At 45.1% G+C, this 8364-nt stretch overlaps 1 protein-coding gene across 1 annotated transcript in view; it reads right to left on the bottom strand.

Moving 5' to 3' along the window:
- LOC128268961 (fasciclin-3-like) overlaps positions 1 to 3001 on the bottom strand; it is a 20696-nt gene extending 17695 nt beyond the window's left edge. Inside the window, exon 1 of the mRNA XM_053006282.1 lies at positions 2861 to 3001. The gene's annotated coding sequence lies outside the window, so the exon portion shown is untranslated. The remainder of the gene's footprint in view (positions 1 to 2860) is intronic.
- Positions 3002 to 8364: the final 5363 nt, after the last annotated feature.

Genomic DNA, 8364 nt, shown 5'->3' with positions numbered 1-8364 from the left:
CACCGGAACGGTTGACGGGTATTGTGTGTGAAGTGCGATTTTTTGGCTCGTTGCCATCGCAAAAAAATCCGTTAAAAAATAAAGATTCCGTTACATGCAAGGAGCCCAAGGTGATTCACCGTGGATTGGTTAGTTCTAGCTCTTGGGTAGAATTTCCTTTAAGGTTTATGCTTTAACGTAACTGCTCATTAAGCTTGAGACTTCTTGGCCTTTGTATCCACCTACTTGGGCATCATTGGACATTTAACTGACCAGCCCTGAAAGGTGTGCCAGCTCAGACTACACCCCAATTCATGCTCAAAGTCCGTGTTGGTCTTAACAAAATCGCCAGACGTTCGTTCGTTCGGTCCAGAGTTTCGGCCCAAATGACGGTGCGTGGTAGTACAAAAGTTCTGATTGTTCACTGCGCGCCCAATGCCAAAGTTGGCGGCGATGAAACGCTCGTTTCATTTTACGCGTTACTGCGGGCCGACATCATCGGCGTCAGGGTTTAGGAGGGGCGGGACTCAAAGCCCACCCTTAATTGCTGGTTCCGTTGACACTTGACGGCGTCAGCGCATTAGGGTGGCTATAGCCGCGTGGTAGTTACCTATGTTTTCGTTCTCCGTTCCAGATGCAAATGAGTAGCCAGGAGGCCGACTCATATTAACCACCCGAACCACGTACCACGTGCTACCGAAAATAGGCCCGAAAGCTTAACGTGGCCACGTGGGCTGTTCGGCTTTGAAGACGGGACACGGAAGACGGCCTGGCGGTCGGTCTCTCTTCGGTCGGGATTTTCTAGCGTCTTTCACTCCGAGGGAAAACCCGTGCCACGCAAGCGACTGTGCTACTTTTCGTATCGATCTCAGCTTCACGCTGTGTGCGGGTGTTTCCACGAACTGTGCCAAGACCTGACCTTGATTTGTGCGTGGCGAGACGCTGAACGCTGGCCGGGAGCGATATGTCAAACACGTGGGGGGCACCATTTTCCGCAGCCGCCACTCGGAATGCCTTCTCTTTGCTTGCGCTGGCTCACACGTGGTGCCACAGCTGACGGTTGGGGTTTTGATTTAGTTTCGGTGAGTAATCGCCGTCATTACGGTGAAGAGCTCCCATTCTCTCGCTCGAGAACTTCACTATACACGCCGGGTTGACAGATGTCACAAAGTGCGTGCCATCTGCCCGAACCCGCACTTTTGCATATCGTTCCACGACCCATCGTGGAATTAGTTGTGAGGCATTACGGGGGAGACGAATGGCTTTTTCAGTGGATTGGTTCGCCGGAGTCACCGCAGGTCCCACCATCTGTCTTCTTCACAAAGAAATGCATTCTAGTTGACGAAATTGGACAAATTGCTTTGACATCGAGTGGTTCCACAGGAATGGTACCGGTCTCGTTGAGTGCTAATGATTCTAAATTAGCACCTGATTAAATCGGGCAGCGGGATGCATATGAGAGATCATTAATTACAACATCAAGGACCTCATTTGGAGTGGTCGTCGCATGCGGACGCCACTATTTGTCATGTCACTTTAGAGTGCCATCTTGAGGAGGTTGGCGGCATCACACATCGCCGAGAGAGTGTTTGTCCACACGATTGTCCAGCAGCAGCAGGTGGCCGTGTGTTGATACTGGTCTGCAAAATTTTGGGCAACAATTGGGCAAACAGGCCCGCCTGCAGCCGAACAGGCGCGTTTCGAAGTTTATTGAGGAGAAAGTGATTATTTTGGCTAGCGTTTGGGTTTCGCGAAAGCAGTGAAAGGAGGAGCCGTGACACAGTTTGATGTTGATCGAACTGATTAAGCAGAACACACAAGCACGCCGTGTAATGAAAAACGACAAAGTTGAAATCCTATATGGTTGGTCAACAACGGTAAACTACCTGTAATTGTGCAATCAAACACTCCAAAGCTGTTAGTGGATTTCAGGCCGTTCATATCTTAATTATCAGTCCAATTAAAAATTTCAACGATAGTCGAAACCATCAAAATAAATATCGATATTTTAATGAGCGATAAAAACATAGGATTGGCATTCCGGATTGACTATAGTCCTTTGCTTTATCAGTTTATGGGCAATCTCCAAGAACTACAAAACAATTCTTGAATTGATAACATCATATCCACCGTTATTGGGACTGATTCTTCATAGACCAAATTTACTTTACAAGCACCATACATCAGGATAACTGGTAATTGAAGTGATGTGCGTCTATTACTTAACTTAAATGCGACAACTGCTAGGTTACTTTGGCCGTTTACTCTCATCTACATGGTAACTCGCAGTGTGTGAGCTTGCCAATCAAACCCCGCTCAATTGGAAGCACCGCACTAATTTTTCATCGTGACTCGTGCTTCTTCACCCAATATTGCTCAGCGTCACTAATAGAGAACAGTTGTAACCTTCACCGCACACCAAACATCTTCTTTTTCCTCAATTCACCGCTTTGGTCCGATCGCTCATCCAGGACCTTCGACCTCTCGAATCACTCTTGCAACGCGATCGACAAACAATAAAACTCGCACGTTCTCGGTAGTCAGCATCTTTCTAGGCACTAGACACCATCACCCCGAAGGTTAAGGTTATGATGGCGTTTGTTGAAGGTTTTACGCGTGTGCTTGCGTGTGTGGTGCAGCTCTGGCCATCAAGAAAATCACCAATCAATAATTCAACAGCTAGTTGACCGAGGCGCGCGATACTCCAGAGCTACGCCATGGTTACCGTAGGCACCTCAGATGGCAGGAGAGCAATTGTCATTATTGCATCGCTTACGGGGAGAGTGGCTAGGAGCGTTGCACTTAAGACCGCGTTGCACCGATTAGGCGACGACGTAAAGCGTTCAACGCCATCGTTCCAGTGGAACGGATGTTCACTCACAACAGCACCAGGCGTAGCGGCGGCAGTGCTGCCAGCACGAGCAGTGATCCAGGTGATCGCGAGCGAGTGTGGCGGGTCTGTTTGTGGCGAAGCACGTTTACCGAACCGAACCGCGGAACCGAGGCGACGTTTCGAGCCGCCGACCGCCGAGATGCTACTGAACCTGTCGAGATCTGCGCGGAACCGTGGTACGTCTTGAGTTGGTCTGAAGATCGTGACTTCGCAACCCGCTCGTGCCGAGCGTAAAGGGTGCCAGATGATGCCCCATGAGTGAGAAACGGCCAACGGTTCGGGCCGAAGCAGATGGGTTAGAGAAACACCGTTGGCCTCCGGAGAGCAGGCTTATAACCTGCTCGGAACGTCCGTCTCAAGTTCAGTGTCAATCGCTGAACGGCTATGTAAATCAGCTAATCAGCATTTTTGACGTAAATCTGTTGGGGCGAACAATTGGCGGGTGCCAAAGGTTTTGATGTGTGGAATCGTTTCGCTCACGACCGAAGGGTTGAGAGTGAAAGCGTTCAAGTGAAAGCAGATCGCCCGGGAACACGCGGGTTCCCAATTGAGCGTGGCCACATATCGAGGTGACCTGAGACGAGGGCTCTGTTTTCTGATCGCTTTCGTTGACAACTTGCGAACGGGAATTTTACGGTCAATTACTTACGGTTTCGCAACGCTTCTTCGGAAACCGAATTAGGGTGACCGCGTTTTTCTCAGAGCCGCTCACGGAACCGGAGAACCGTGGTTAATGACATTCTTTGATTCCTGGGACGTGTTTGGCCTTTGATGTGTGCTCGTATAGGGCTCGCTTGCTTGTTGATGTCGTTTCGTTGATGCAAAAATCTCGTTCCAATCACGAACACCAACCTTTGGGCTAATGCATTTTGGGGTTTAAAGTCTCTTGCGGTCACTTCTTAGTGTCAACTCGAGTAACTTCTCGCTTCACCTACCCTTGAATCCGTCCCGTTCACCTACCCCTGGATCCGTCCTTTGAGGACTCCTGGATCCGTCCCGTGCATAAATTATCATGGACTTCATTTTTGAACTCTTCGAAATGCTCGTTTTGGGCGAAAAGGAAAACCGATCTGATCGGTACCTGTTTGGTAACTCTTGCCGTTTTTATTCGTAGTACGTTCCTCGGAATCGGAAGTCTTTTCGAATGAACTAGCAGGCCCGGCGAACTCTGTTTCGCCCCAGAGGCAATGGGCACCCGGTGATAGGAGCAGTCGGTAACGCTCGTCCCTGTATCGCAGCTGGCCATGGGTTCGATTCCCGATTCCGGCGTTCCAGGGGGGTTGGCGCGGGACTAACAACCCGGCCCGTAAAAACGAACGTTTAGAAAGAGTATCAGAGATTAACATTGTCGCTGGTTGGTGCAGGCTAAAACCGTTCAACGGTCGTTGTCCAATAAGAAGAGAAGCACTTCATTTCGTCAGCTGGTCTTGGAATTACTGGCAGTGTTTGGCGGAAATTTCAGGACAGTAAAATCATTGCCCCTCCAAAACATCTCGCAACATGCGCCAAACATCTCGATTATATAAGTCATTCAGTTCACGATTTGGCGCTGGCATTCCTAATTGTTAGCTGGTATCTCCTTATTCACCTGAAGATCAGGATTGCTGGAATTGACACGAATCTTCACATTTTTTTCCAAACAAAACACGGTACGGTACAATTTCATTATTTTTAAGTGAATACTTACTGGGGAATGCTTCCCTACGATTAAAAGGGGGAAAGGGGGGTGGGGGAACGCTGCAGTATATGAAAAAAAAAACACATTGTGCGTATTGTGGCTTCATTGTGACGCGATCGGATTATAAAAAGTATCCTATCTGGGGCCCTTGGATCTAAGCTACCTCCACACCAATTTTCAGCCAAATCGGTTCCGCCGTTCTTGAGTTATAAGTAAACAGCCAATAACGCGGTACTCTTTTATATACACTGCTTTTCATAATGATAGCCTCACCCGTTTTTTCAGCCTGAGGCTAACATAAAACGCTGTACCTATTTTTCGTAGATGAGGAATCAATTAGTTTTGCAAAAGAAACAATATCCATTGTTTGGTTTTCCGAAATAAAAATTATTTTGACTTAGAGAACCAAAAAACGATAAAACGGCTGTTTCAAAATGATAGCCTCACTTGTAAAAGTCAGTCCTAGTCCAGTCCTGCTAACGGCAGTTGAATTGTCAAGTAACTGAGTTGTTTATTCACAGTAGTCTCGCATACTTCCTGTAGTCAATTGGCCATTTTGACCAAAAATGGGTCGTGGAACTCTATTAGGAGAAGGCGAGAAAGGAAAAATTGAAGCGTACCATAGTGTTGGGAAGTCTAATCGTGAAATAGCCTCATTATTAAAACGATCTCCAAAGGTTGTCAATAATTATTTGAAATATCAATCGGAATATGGGACTCGGAAGTCATTTGGACGGCCAAAACTACTTTACTCTCGCGATGAACGAAGAGTAGTTAAAGCTGCGTCTAACACTACGAAATGTTGTCGGCGTATTAAGAATGAATTCCACATGAATGTTAGATGTGCTACAATCTGGAGAATTCTTAGTTCCTCTGTAAGCATTGCCAGAGAATCAATGAGAAAAATTCCAGCAATGAAGACACACCATAAAGCAGCAAGATTGCAATTTGCGAACGATGGAAAGATGGATGGAATTACGTAAGCTATCGATACATTGAGCTTTCCAATATTTGATTTTTTTTTAAATCCAGATCGTTTGGAGTGACAAAAAGAAATTAAATCTCGATGGGCCTGATGGTTTTTGCCACTACTGGCGAGATTTGAGACGGGAACCTCGTTTTTTTTGAAGACGAAATTATGGCGGAGGTTCCATCATGGTATGAGGTGCGTTTAGCAGCCAAGCAACATGTAATTTAGCAATAGTTCCTTCAAGAATGAACTGTGAAGGCTATATAGTCATTCTGGAGAGTAATTTGAAGCCGTACCTGCATCGTTTCAACCACTACCAGCTAATTTTCCAGCAGGATAAGGCAACTGTCCATGCAAGTAGAGCAACAAAAGCTTACTTGGAACATTTGGGAGTCAATTTAATGACCTTGCCGCCTGGTTTTTCAGACCTCAACCCTATTGAGAATGTTTGGGGAATTCTAATTCGAAAGATCTATGCGGATGGCAAGCAGTACGAAAACATACAGACGCTTGAAGTGGCAATTAGAAATGCTTGGGGTTCCCTGTCGATGAACGTGCTAATGAACTTATCCGAAAGTATGCCAGAACGTATATTTCAAGTAATAAATCGTAGTGGAGAGGCCACCGATTTTTAAAACATCATAATTTTCACTTATTTTTACTGGCTGGCCCTATTTTCTTGAATAATACATAATGAGGCTATCATTTTGAAACAGCCGTTTTATCGTTTTTTGGCTCCCCAAGTCAAAATAATTTTTATTTTGGAAAACCAAACAATGGATATTGTTTCTTTTGCAAAACTAATTGATTCCTCATCTACGAAAAATAGGTTCAGCGTTTTATGTTAGCCTCAGGCTGAAAAAACCGGTGAGGCTATCATTATGAAAAGCAGTGTATATAGATTGTTGCATGTTAGTATTTTTAATTCCTGTATAGGTCAAAAGACTCTCGGCTAGGGTACGTTAGAGTACGTACGGTCGTTTAGGGTACGCTTTAAGTCCATTAAAATCCTGAAAATCCTCTGTTCAGAATTCCAAAAGCCAAAAGCACAGCCAATTTAACCTTTTTCGCACAAAAGAAGTGAGGAAATCAGTCATTCTGTTCTCTTTTATGACATGTGTCGTGCTTCACCGGAGTGACTTTATTGATGAATTAGCATCCCTTCACCAGCTCTGCAATCAAGGCACATTCCAAAGTTACACAAATTGTCGTAATTAGCGCGTGGCGTTGTGCGTAATTGTACCCATTGTTTCAACCATTGTGCGTTCTTATACGACTATAAACACTGCAGCACCTAGCTAGCTCCGTGTCCCTGCTATGGGCGCCGTAATTGATGTCAAATTTGCAGTCCAACCTTACGGTCGGTTCCCTTTCGTCTAGGAGCTACGCGGTAAGTTGCCATGCCGACTTCGACTTCGAACTTAATCAACGCTGATTGTCGAAGGCCGATGTCAACCACCAAACGAGCCCTCCCATCGAAGGGTGAGATCATCATCGATGCCATAGAGCATCAGGGTTTGAACATTGTCAGCACACTGCGCTCGTGTCACACCTACCTTCGCCTGGGAAATCCGGAGGACTGCTATTGACTGCACGAATTTTATTCACAATCAATCTCTCCCGGCCGTCTCTCTCCGTCGGTCGTGCGATGATCATTTCTTTCGGCTGAGCTATCGTAATTAAAAGCAACTTCCGCGGGATGACTAGTGATGAGCATTCGGTTTCGGTGCCATACAAATCAATCCCAACCGTCGCCGGCCTGTCAGTCGGTGCTCTGTTCGTGCCGATAAACCCGGCCATTAATTTGAGCTGTTCATTAGGATGCGGTACATTGATCATGTAACGGATGCTTGGTGTTCGAGATGTTCTTCGGGCGGTATCTGATGCTTCTGATAGCGAAGTCACGGTTAGCATGTTTCGATGGCAATGGCACGATAAAAGGGTTACACGAACCGGGAAGCGGAACTCGCGGTGTGATTCCTCGCTACCCAACCAGGATTTGATGGTGACGAATCAGATAAACAAACTCAATTACATCCATCGATTTAAAGAAACATTTAAGGAACACCATTTACTTGGGTACAATTGTACAACTGTTCAGACGTATCACCTACCGAGTGAATAAAGCAATAACTTTATTGACTTTAATGAAAGAGGTTAAGCTGATCAAAAGTCAATGTTTGGCTCCATGCTCAGAGGGAAATGAAAGTAATCGTAAAAAAAATTGTGAAAAAGACTTAAATTTGAACATGATTTCAACCACAGTAGACAAATGGATAAAACAACATGATAACGTAAAGTTAAAATTATTAAACTACAAAACATTTAACTGATATCATGTCAGGGCTAAGTATATACATTATAAAAAAGATATTCTGAAGATATGCGTGTTGATTATCGAAATACATTTCATTGGCAATAGAAACAACCAACAAAGATAGTTGAATCAAACAACAAGAATAAAGTGTAAAAGAATACAAATCCTACCAAAAAAAGGAGATGAATGTATTGGGTTGTCTTTCGTAAATAGCACAAAGAAAACTTACATAAACATGAAATCGATTGCACATGAGTCGTGTACTACTTAATTTATATAGATGCGATCAGCAACGGAGAAGGTTTCCTATTTGCTGATCAAACGAAGTTGTAGTAAAAGGGTGCACATGTTGGCATACCCTTAAAGTTGTTTCAAAGAAAGTGCACAATTAGCGTTAAAACCCTTCCGTTGCGCAGTTTTAAAATCGCCTCCAAGCCAAACAAAACAAGAAGGGCATACCGAGCCGAGCCGAGCGAGTCCGTTTTATGAAGTCTAATCAATCTTATCGTCGTTGCCTTTTTTTCGTT

This window comes from Anopheles cruzii, chromosome 2 (genome assembly GCF_943734635.1).
Source record: "Anopheles cruzii chromosome 2, idAnoCruzAS_RS32_06, whole genome shotgun sequence".
Lineage (NCBI taxonomy): Eukaryota > Metazoa > Arthropoda > Insecta > Diptera > Culicidae > Anopheles > Anopheles cruzii.
Note: the sequence above shows the minus strand (reverse complement) of the source record. Positions and strands in the feature narration are given on the sequence as shown.